The 12005-nt window shown below is 40.4% G+C and overlaps 1 pseudogene; it reads right to left on the bottom strand.

The window, feature by feature from the left end:
* Positions 1-11382: 11382 nt before the first annotated feature.
* On the bottom strand, positions 11383-11528 carry LOC137210769 (U2 spliceosomal RNA; annotated as a pseudogene).
* Between the last annotated feature and the right edge of the window lie 477 nt (positions 11529-12005).

Consider the following 12005-nt stretch of genomic DNA (forward strand, 5'->3'; position numbering starts at 1 on the left):
GTCTCAGTTGTGTTTGTGTATCCAGCATGTGGCACACAGTACATAAGCTTTTTTTTTTTTAATATTTATTTATTTATTTGGGTGTGTTGGGTCTTAGTTGCCACATAAGCTTTTAATAAATGTTAGTTGAATTAACCTGATTGTGCTTGTATTTCTATCCTAGCTTTTTCAAGAAACTTAGGCACTAGCAATTTTGAAACATAACATCTAAACCAAACCACCATCTGTGTGAAATGTTATAGCAAGACACCCTACCCTTCCTGTCCCAGAGAATTTGAAAAAAATTGCTTTAAAGTAAGTCATTTGTCATCCTTAATAGGTTTTGCTTTCTTTTATAAAATGCTTTATCTCTGAGGGAAATTGCTTGAATGTATTCACAAATTAAGAATATAATTGTTTTAAACTAAATATATCTAAGGGACTCTGAGATCAATAAAGGTAAACCTGACACTAAGGTTAAAAATGGACATTAAGCAAATACTTAGTGATGACCTCTCCTATACCAAGAAGGATGGCAGATGAGAGAAAGCATATATCTTCCAAAGGCCTATGATAAGGGCGATAAGAAATAGATAATACAACAGTGACGATCCTGAAGGGGTACAGATAAGTGGCAGTTTCTGATAATTAGAGGAACACGTTGTTTGCAAAAACTGTTGTCATGACTTGAAAAATACAAACTTTGTGGATGGGTTCTAGGCAAGCACAAAGGTGACAAAGTACTTTCAAAGCTCTAGGACAAGACTTGTATGAAGGTCAGCCCAGAGGATGAGGTGTCTGGTTCAGAGACTGGGGGAGCAGAAGCCAAAGGCCAAATGATAGAGGGCTTTACGAGTCAGGGTAAGATTGAAATGGATTTTTCAAAGTTTCCACTAAACAAAGAGATGAGCCTAGCACTCAGAGATGCCTCTGTTCTCAGGGCATTTGTCAGTTGGGAGAGAATTAGGAAACTGAGCCATTGTGTGGGCGATATCACAGGGAAGTTTGCCCAGAAAACAAAGCCCAGGGTATGGCCCAAATGAGTCTGAGTCACTATACCAACATCCTACCCATCAAAACTGACTTAAAGAGGGCGGGCCCTGTTTCCTGGGAGCCCAGCTGGCCGGGCTAGTCCTCCAGCAAAAAAAAAAAACTAAAAGCCACAACCCGGTAGAATTCCACTCCCAGAGTAAAGGTCACTTGAGGAAACAGCCCTGATTCAGACTTGCACCCTGGAGTGGTTTGGGGAATGTCAGGCTGTGGACCTAGATTAAGAAGAGGTCCGTGACCGGCCGTGTCCTCAGGAGGTGATCAGAAGCAACTGAAACTCCTCTCTGGAGAAAGCTATTCTCTTCGTAGACCTCGAATTATTCCTCCAAGGGATTTATTTCAATACAGTGATCAGTACACAAGGACTATCTGGGAAACAGGACATCGTGATAAAAAAACAGAAACAGCAGACTTAGAAAGCATTGGAGGTATGCGGTAGGGAGTGACTGCTCTGCATGCCACACTGTGTTGGGAGTTTCTCAAGAACAAGAACCTGTCTTGTTCAACTTTATACTCATTCAAATATTGAGTGCCTCCTGGGTCCCAAGGAGCTTATGATCTGGCAGGGAAGGACAGTGGTGTCATAGGGTAATAAGAGAATGCTGAGTGAGCATCACAGCAGGACCAATCACAAAGTAGATAACTAATAAGAACCTACTGGGGGCTTCCCTGGTGGCGCAGTGGTTGAGAGTCCACCTGCCGATGCAGGGGACACGGGTTCGTGCCCCGGTCCGGGAAGATCCCACATGCCGCAGAGCAGCTGGGTCCGTGAGCCATGGCCGCTGAGCCTGCGCGTCCGGAGCCTGTGCTCCGCAACGGGAGAGGCCACAGCAGTGAGAGGCCTGCGTACCGCAAAAAAAAAAAAAAAAAAAAACCTACTGTATAGCACAGGAACTCTACTCAATACTTTGTAACGACCTATACAGGAAAAGAATCTATTAAAAGAATATATATGTATATATATACACATATGTACAGCAGAAACAAATGATTTACATTGTAAATCAACTATATTCCAATAAAAATTAACTAAAAAAAAAAAACAAAACCAGGAGCAATCAAAGCTGACTAAGGGAGTCTGGAGAGAATTCCAGCGGAAGTGGAGAGTATTTGCCAGGCGTATGAGATAAAGCACACAGCAAATGCAAAAACCCAGGGTGAGAGAGAACAGTGTTTGTAGCATTCAATTGGGATGAGGGAATGGTAGAAATAAGAGATAAAACTAGAGCTAGAACATGAGAGACCAGGTTATAGAGTTTTGATTTTATCTTATGGGCATTAGTGACTGACAGATTTGCACTTCAGAAAAATTACCTTGGCCACAGGTTGGAGTGTGTTTGGAAAGGTCACAAAACTGGCAGAGAAAACAAGAGGCTTAATCCAGACAACAGGTGATGCTGACGTGAATTGATTGCAAAGTATTGGCATAAATATAGACATACACATCAATGGAACAGAAGGAAGAGTCCAAAGGTAGGGTCAGTTGATTTTCAACAGAGATTCCAGGGCACTTTTAGAAGAAAAGAATATTCAACACGTCGTACTAGAACATTTGAAGAGCCACTTGCAAAAAAGAAAAATCCCACCTCATACCATATACAAACATTAACTCCAGATGAATCATAGACCTAAATTAAGAGTAAAAACTGTGAAACTGCTTTAAGAAAACGAGGAAATCTGACATCTTGAATTTGGCAAAGATTTCTTAACTATGACACAAATTATTGAAAACAATTGATAAAAGAAGATGCTCAACATCGCTAATTACCAGAGAAATGCAAATCAAAACTACAATGAGGTATCACCCCACACCAGTCAGAATGCCATCATTAAAAAGTCCACAAACAGTAAAAATGCTGGAGAGGGTGTGCAGAAAAGGGAATCCTCCTACACCGTTGGTGGGAATGTAAATTGATACAGTCACTATGGAAAACAGTATGGAGGTTCCTTAAAAAAGTAAAAATAGAGTTACCATATGATTCAGCAATCCCACTCCTGGGCATATATCCAGAGAAAACTCTAATTCAAAAAGATACGTGCACCCCAGTGTTCATAACCCCACTGTTTACAATAGCCAAGAAATGAAAACAACCTAAATGTTCATCGACCGAGGACTGGATAAAGAATATGTAGTGTTTACACACACACACACACACACACACACACACCCCACAATGGAATATTACTCAGCCATCAAAAAGAATGAAATAACACCATTTGCAGCAACATGGATGGACCTGGAGGTTATCATGCTAAGTGAAGTAAGACAGAGGAAGACAAATATATGATAGCATTTACATGGAATCTAAAATATACAAATGAAATTTACAAAACAGAAACAGACCCATAGACAGACATAGAAAACAAACTTATGGTTACCAAAGGGGAGAGGGTGGGGGGAGGGATGGATGGATGCAGAAGATGTGGTGTATATATATACACAATGGGATACTACTCCACCCTAAAAAGGAATGAAATTTTGCCATTTGCAACAACATGAACAGACTTGGAGGGTTTTATAAGTGGAATAAGTCAGACAGAGTAACACAAATACTGTATGTTATCACTTATATGTGGAATCTAAAAAATAAGACTAGTGAATATAACAAAAGAGAACAGACTTACAGATACAGAGAACAAACTATTGGTTACCAGTGGGGAGAGGGAAGGGGAAAGGGGCAAGATGTGGATAAGGGATTAAAAGATACTACTATGTATAAAATAAGCTACAAATTGTATGGCACAGGGAATATAGCCAATATTTTTTAATACCTACAAATGGAGTATAGTCTTTAAAAATTGTGAATTAATATGTTGTACACCAGAAACTTACATACTGTTGTAAATCAGCTAAACCTCAATAAAAAAATAAATCAGATAAGGGTTTGCCAGAGGGTATGGAGCAGTGGGAACAGGCATGAATAAACTTTCGGAGGTGATGGATATGTTCTTTATCTTGATTATCTTGATTTCACAGATGTGCATGTATATAATTATATATATACACACATATGTATGTATATATATGTGTGTATGTGTATATAAACTCATTACACACTTTTTTCTTTTGTTCTACATTGCACACTTTAAATAATTTTAGTTCATTTAACATCTTACCTCAATTAAACAGAATTATGAGGCTTTCAAGTAAAAGATAAAGGATGATGATGGCCTAAAACAGAGTATGAGAACGTAGACACATTTAACTGTAATCAACTTGCTCAGAATCACAGCTGAAAAGTGATAGAGCTTGAATTTAAACCGGAGTGACTGACTCCAAATTTTCATGCCCTCAGTCAATATGCTTATACTTCGAACGAACACCCCCCCCATATTCTTGGGTTGGACAACTGAGTAGAGAGCTGTGACCTTCACCGAAACACAAGGAGGAGAAGCAGATTTGGGAGAGGAGATATGTTTATATTCCCCATAGCACCAAGTATGGTAGCTTATATAGTCAATTACTGAGAGGAGATGCAAGCTGAAGTTTTTAGGTGACAATGATAATGAAATATTTAGTGTGGTATTTTCTTAGTTCATGAGCTATTGCCTATTGTCAAAAAGCTGGAAAGGAATTTAATATTTTCTAGTCCAGTAAGCTAACCAAATGAATTATTTCTCAACGTCTTTGAAGCGATCACTCCTGACTACCTTCACTGATGGGAATTAACCTAACTCAGACAATTATTGCACTTTTGAATAAACCTTATTATTAACAAGTTATTTCTTCCGAACTGAAATCTGTCTCCATGTTGGACTGATTTGTGTTGAAATCTTTACTCCCAGTACTTCAGAATGTGACTGTATTTGGAAATAGAGTGGTTGCACATACAATTAGTCGGTGAGATCCTACTGGCGTAGGGTGGACCTTAATCCAATATGAGTGGTGGTGTTCTACGATTGGAGAAGACCCAGAGACACACACGGGGAGAACACCAAGGATTGCCGGGAACCACCAGAAGGTGGAAGAGGCAGGGAAGGAGTCTTCCCTAGGGCCTGTGGAGAGAGCACGATCCTGCTGACAGCTGACGTTGGACTTGTAGCTCCAAAACTGTGACAGAATAAACACCATCCAGTTTGTGGTCATTTGTTACAGCAGCCCTAAGGAACTAATACACACTGCTCATCTCTTTTTTCTAGTTCTGCCATCTGGAGACACATAGACTTAATCCTAGTCCCTTCTCCAGATGTTTCCAAATGTTTTGAGAACATATTTCTCTTTCAGGAAAACATCTCCCACACTGGTATTTTACATGACACATTTTCATATCCTTTCGTCATTCTTTTGTAGGGTCAAGATTTTCAAGGATGCTTTGAAGTGTGGTAACCAGAATTGATCTTACTCCTTCAAATACTCTGATAGACAAAGAGAATGGAATTTACTCTCTGGTTTAGGTCAGAGAATTTTAAGCTGTTTCTCACAGCTCTAGGAATTCCTTGGAGGTACCTCAGGGACACACTTGAATATATTTCATATTGATGTTCTGCATATGTTTGCTTTAGGAGAAAGGGTTTGCTGTTTAGAACAAATTTGAAAAACACTGGTTTAGACACTGCTTTTAGTAACACCTGTGACTGAATTCACTTTTTTGGGCAGCCACATCACACATGATTTTGATTGGTAAAGCTATGTTTTTCATTTTGCTTATATCTGTATAGGTTTTTTTTTTAATTATTATTATTGTTTGGTCCCAAGTAAAGTATGTTACTTATTTGTGTAAGGCTTCATCTTGTTTAGTCCTGCCATTCTATTGAGCCTTGTGTTTTTTGTTTTCTTTTTCCATCTTGCAACATACTCTCTGCCTCCTTTTCAGTATCACCTTGAAGCATTTGTTCTACCTCTTTCGATGTTTAAAACAAGCAAAGGACAGCAGCTTACAGAATCCTATTTAGTATCTGTAGCTCAGTGTATTCTTTAAACTACTATCTAATACTTTTCTGTCACACATTAAACTATCACCACTCAGGCCATATTTCTGTCTAGCTTTATCAAAGGAAGGAGATGCCGGTTTTCTGGGGCAACTTGTTTTTGGTGAGTTTATGCTGGTTCAAAATGATCAGTCCTTTGGTTTCTATTTGAATTACTAAATTCTACATATTGCCAGGCAATTTCTGATCTATTGAAATGTACACATTCCACTCTAAAAAATGTATCTCGAGTAACCAAAAGGTGAGTGTGTCACCACGGGGGTGCACTGCTCCCATCTCCCTTTGTGAAATAACTTGCTGGTCAGGTGCAAGCAGTGCAGTTAGCTGGTATCCACCAACTGTAGCCTTTCAGGGATAATCTGCCTCTGTTTTTAGAGCCAAAGTCACCCTTTTCCCAAGCATTCCCCAGCCAGTAACTGAGCATGTGGAAGCCTGGCCCCTTCAGCTCAAAGTGGGACTTCTCTAATAAGTAATCCTTGCTCTAGGTCGTCCCATTAGGGTGGTGAGACTTTGTCAGGTCTGCCTCTCTGCATCTCGTGCTCTCCCTACCCAAATCTGCTTCCTGCTCCCTTTCCCTTCCCAGGTTTCAGATCTGCATCATGGCTTGGTTTTCCCAGCCCCATCCGTCTTTATCTTTCAAGCACTACACAACCCCCTCCCCTCAACAAACCTCTCACACCCCTAACTCAGTGTCTGCTTCCTGCACAACCCGAATCAACAGAGTTGGCACTGGGTGTTGTCAAGAAGATGATCAGATGGAGTTTTGCGACCCAGTCACTCACTCGCCCTGACAATGAGGTGGTGACTTCCACCTCATTCCATTGGAGGAGACTGCCTTGGACAGTACAATGGTTCAAGCCTTTGGAAAATATGAGAGAACAATGAATATAAGGACGATGGAATTGGCTGGTTGTTACTAGATTGTGTTGACCTCTGTCTTGGTCAGTTTGGGCTGCCATAACAAAATCCCGTAGATGAGTGGATGAAACAACAGAAATTAGTCTCTCACAGTGTTGGAGGCTGGGAACTCTAAGATCAAGGCGTTGGCAAAGTGGATTTCATTGTGAAGCCTCTTCTGGTTGGCAGCTGCCGTCCTCTGCTCACATGATCTCGTCTTCATGAGCTCACAGAGAGACAGAGAGAGAGCTCTCTACTCTCTTAGCAACATTCTATATATTTTAATATATATTATATATAATTATTGAATATATATAATATATTCAATATAATATATATATATATATATTTTTTTTTTTGGCTGAGCCACACAGCCTGCGGGATCTCAGTTCCCCGACCAGGGATTGAACCTGGGCCACGGCAGTGAAAACCCAGAATCCTAATCACTAGGCCACCAGGGAACTCCCTATAACATGGTATTATTAACAGTAATCATGCTGTACATTAGACCCCCAGAACTTATTCATCTTACTGGAAGTTTGCACTCTTTGACTAAAATCTCCCCATTTCCCCTACCTCCAGCCCCTAGTAACCACCAACATTCTGCTCTCTGTTTCTATGAGTTCAGCTTTTTTATATTCTACATTTGAGTGATATCATATCATACAGTATTTGTTTTTTTCTGTCTGACTTATTTCATTTAGCATAATGCCCTCAAGGTCCATCCCTGTTGAAGCAAATGGCAAGATTTCCTTTTTTGTTTTGGGTGGAAAAGATTCCATTATATATATATATATATATATATATATATATATATATATATATATATATATATATATATATATATCTCACAATTTCTTTGTCCATTCATCTATAGAGGGACATTTATGTTGTTTCCACGTCTTGGTGATTGTGAATAATGCTACAGTGATCATGGGAGTGCAGATATCTCCTTGAGATCCTGATTTAATTTCCTTTGGATATATACCCAGAAGTGGAATTGTTGGATCATGTGGTAGTTCTATTTTTTATCTTATTTTTTAAATAAATTTATTTATTTTTTATTTATTTATTTTTTGCTGCGCTGGGTCTTTGTTGCTGCACGCGGTCTTTCTCTAGTTGCGGTGAGTGGGGGCTACTCTCCGTTGCAGTGCGCGGGCTTCTCATTGCAGTGGCTTTTCGTTGCAGAGCATAGGTTCTAGGCGTGCAGGCTTCAGTAGTTGTGGCACACAGCCTTAGTAGTTGTGGCACACAGGCTTAGTTGCTCCGCGGCATGTGGGATCTTCCTGGACCAGGGCTCGAACCTGTGTCCCCTGCATTGGCAGGCAGGTTCTTAACCACTGTGCCACCAGGGAAGCCCCTTCTTGAGGATTTTTATATCTGTATTCATCAGTGATGTTGGCCTGTAGCTTTATATCTTGTAGTGTCCTTATCTGGCTTTAGTATCAGGGTAATGCCGGCCCCGTAAAATTGAGTTTGGGAGTATTCCCTCTTCAATTTTTGGAAGAGTTTGAGAGGATCAGCATTAATTCTTCTTTAAATATTTAGTAGAATTCACCAAAGAAACCATTTGGTCCCAGGTTTTTTTTTTTGGTTGGGAGACTTTGGTTACTGAACCAATCTCCTTACTCATTATTGATCTGCTCAGATTTTCTATTCCTTCATGATTCAAGTCTTGGCAGGTTATATGTTTCTAGGAATTTAACCATTTCTCCTAGTTTATTCAATTTGTTGGCATATTATTCTTAATAATACCCTACCCATATCTTGCCCCTCCCCCTCCCTCTCTCCTTTAGTTTGTTCTCTTTATCTGTAAGTCTGCTGCTTATTTTGTTATATTCACTAGTTTATTATTTAGATTCCTCATAAGTGATAGCATACAGTATTTGCCTTTCTCTGACTTATCTCACTAAGCATAATACCCTCCAAATTCATCCATGTTGTTGCAAATGGCAAAATTTCATTCTTTTTTTATGATTGAGTAGTATTCCATTTTGTGTGTGTGTGTGTGTGTGTGTGTGACATCTTCTTTATCCATCCATCTGTATATGGACACTTAGTCTGCTTCCATATCTTGGCTATTGTAAATAATGCTGCTGTGAACATTGGGGTGCATGTATCTTTTCTAATTAGAGATATATACCCAGGAGTGGAATTTCTGGGTCATATGGTAGTTCTATTTTCAGCTTTTTGAGGAAGCTCCATACTGTTTTCCACAGTAGCTGCCCCAATTGACATTTCCACCACCAGTGTACATGGACTCCCTTCTGTCTACATCCTAAGGAGTCTTAATTATTGTAATAACGGTCTAGATTTGCAGCGCAAGGGGCTTGAACTTCAGAGAATTCTGGAGATGTTTAGAACATAGAGCCCCAAAGGAGTAAAACAGAAGCAACCAATGAGAATATTGCTCATTATATATCATTAAATGAAAGCGAGAGTAAACCTAATAATGTACAGCATAGTGACTATAGTTAAAAATAATGTATTATGTACTTGAAATTTGCTAAGTGTAAATCTCAAGTGTCTCTCACACACACACACACAGACACACACACACACACATACAAATGGTAACTATGGGAGGTTATAGATATGTTAATTAGTTTGGTTGTGGTAATCATTTCACAGTGTATACATATCAATGTATCAGAACATCACATTGTACACCTTAAATATATAACATTTTATTTGTCATAAATAAATGCAAGAATGGGTGAACAGGAGGCTGAGCTTGATAAAATGTGGTCAGCTCGATAAAATTACATGACTTGTCATGTTTTCAGACAAGAAACACTATTTAGACCCAGGACCCATGGACTGTAAGGCTGGTTCCAGCCCCCAGAGGAAGAAACCTGCAGCACCATGTCAAGTAGCTCCTATAATGATGCCCCCAGTTCTTCACCGAAGTTACCTACAGTTAGTTAGTCAGGTGATTATACAGTGAGGAAAGGAGGATACCCAGACATTTCTTGGACTGCTGGACAGAAGAAGCCTGAAATGTCATCATGGCTCCCCTATCAGAGAGGTCATACATGGGGGGGGTCAGGAAATAAATAGGGTCCTTGGCAACTTCTAGTTTACAGTGGGTCCACTGGGTCTGTGACCCTGCTCTGTGGTTACTCCCCCATACCTGGATGTATACCTGGGATTGACTTAGATGGCAGTTGAAGTAAACCTTATACGAGTCCATCAGGAATGGTGCGGTCAAAGCCACCATATTGGCTAAGGCCAAGAGGAAGCCCCTGCTACTGTCCCCCACCACTTGGCCAAAGTAGAATGTCTTTTTTAAAAGTCACAAACTTCTTCAGCCAAGATGAAGTAGCCAGGATCAATTTAAAGAAGTAAAAGAACAGAAAAGCATGGAAAGAACTAAAAAGCTAGATGAAATGTATGAAACCATGGTTTCCAAAACATGGACTCTCAGGCAAGAAAGGAAGTGGCCCTGAGAGAAGGGAAACGGATGTGGCAAACCCTACACACTCAGCACAGCTTTCTGCCTGGCGAGTGTTTCCAGGCTGCTGTGCAGAGAGGGGAGCCAGGTGGAGCCCAGCAGCCTCCTGATGTGAGGAGACAAAGCTGGAAGGCAGGGGAGGCCCAGGGTAGCGAGAGTTGTCAGGTCCAAGCTCTGGGGAGCAGAAGCACCGTGGAGAGAGCTCCAGTACCACTTGCTGGTGGCAGCCAGCAAGTCCTCAGCGTGTGAGGAGCCCATCTGGGGCTGGGGAAGGAACGGCCCAAAAAGAGCAACTCCCAGAGATCATGAAAAGCTGGGACGAGTTTGTGTTCTCACCAGCCAGAGTGGAAAACCCTGTAATTTCTGGGCATAGGGTGGAATATTCAAGAGAGCATTGCTTAAGTAGTGAGGAAAAATGAATCCCAAACTCTGTGCCCGCCACAAAAAGCCCAGAAGGCAAGTGCCAAGAGGATCAAACTCTTTCCAAGCAACTTCATTGCATTACAGAACAAAGCCTAGAATATTTGTAGAAATATATATGTGTGTATTCTCATTATTCTCATTTTGATGCTCCCGGAATTACATCTGTAGCTCAGTCTTCCTCTATTCACAAAGCTGAACAGATTTTCGTGAGCTCGTGGTTGCTGCCCAGCGACGGAAGAGATAATGTTTTATATCTCTGTCTCTTTAAGAAAAAATTATAACTTCTTTCACTATAGCATTGCTGAGTGTTAAATCAATTCAACTCAGTCTCCTTCCAGTAAGATTTGGAATGGAGCCAGAATTCGTATTTTAGGGGAATAAAGCTCTCCCAGACGATTCTGACACAGAGCCAGAATCATCTGAGGATGACTGGTTTAACGCATTTCCAAGTTTCTTAGGTTATGAGCAATGTTATTTCTCCTTCTTTTCCAGAAGGACAGAGACAAAGTAATTTTCAGCTGTAACTCAGTATCAGGAGTGTAAATACTTGTCTGGGAGAATAACACAACAAGGGAACAACAACAATATGTACAAACTTTAATTCTCTTGCAGAAAGAGAGGAAGTTATTTAAACTGCTAACTAAAAATTAAGAGGAAATACAATTCCTATTTAGAATAAATATGGGATTTTAGTTGAGAGAATTGTTTTGAGATCAGTGACAAATCTCCCCAGTCATCAAAAAGGAATTTCAGATTATTTTTACACTTGATCTTAGCCAAAAGTCTGAGAAGCAATTCAGATAATTTTTAATGTTTGCAAACATCCTTCCCATTTCTCCATGTTTCAAGCTAGACCTGGGCTTTGTATTAGGGCTATTTCTGTTTGCAAGTAAAACTAACTTAAGCTAAAAGGGATTAGTTGGTTTATAAAACCAGAGCATCAGAGGTGGCACTGGCTTCAGAAAAGCTGGAAACAGGGCTCAAAGGTGGTGGTAGTCAGGGCTCTGTCTTCCCCTTCCAGCTCTGCTTGACTTTTATTCTACAAATTCTCCCCAAATGGTGAGCAAGAAGGTCACTGACAGCTATACTTCCCAGCTTTGCAGCACCAAGAAAACCCTTTCCCAGTGTTTGTAAAGCCATCTTAAAGTGGACTCTGCTTGTTCTTTTTTGGATCTTATGTCTGCAACACCCCTCAGTCATCACTGAGCCTGGGGGTACCGGGTACTTTGACAAGTCTGGGTCTCATGGCTGCCCCTGTGGCAGTGAGTTTACA

Source organism: Pseudorca crassidens, chromosome 17, assembly GCF_039906515.1.
Source record: "Pseudorca crassidens isolate mPseCra1 chromosome 17, mPseCra1.hap1, whole genome shotgun sequence".
NCBI lineage: Eukaryota > Metazoa > Chordata > Mammalia > Artiodactyla > Delphinidae > Pseudorca > Pseudorca crassidens.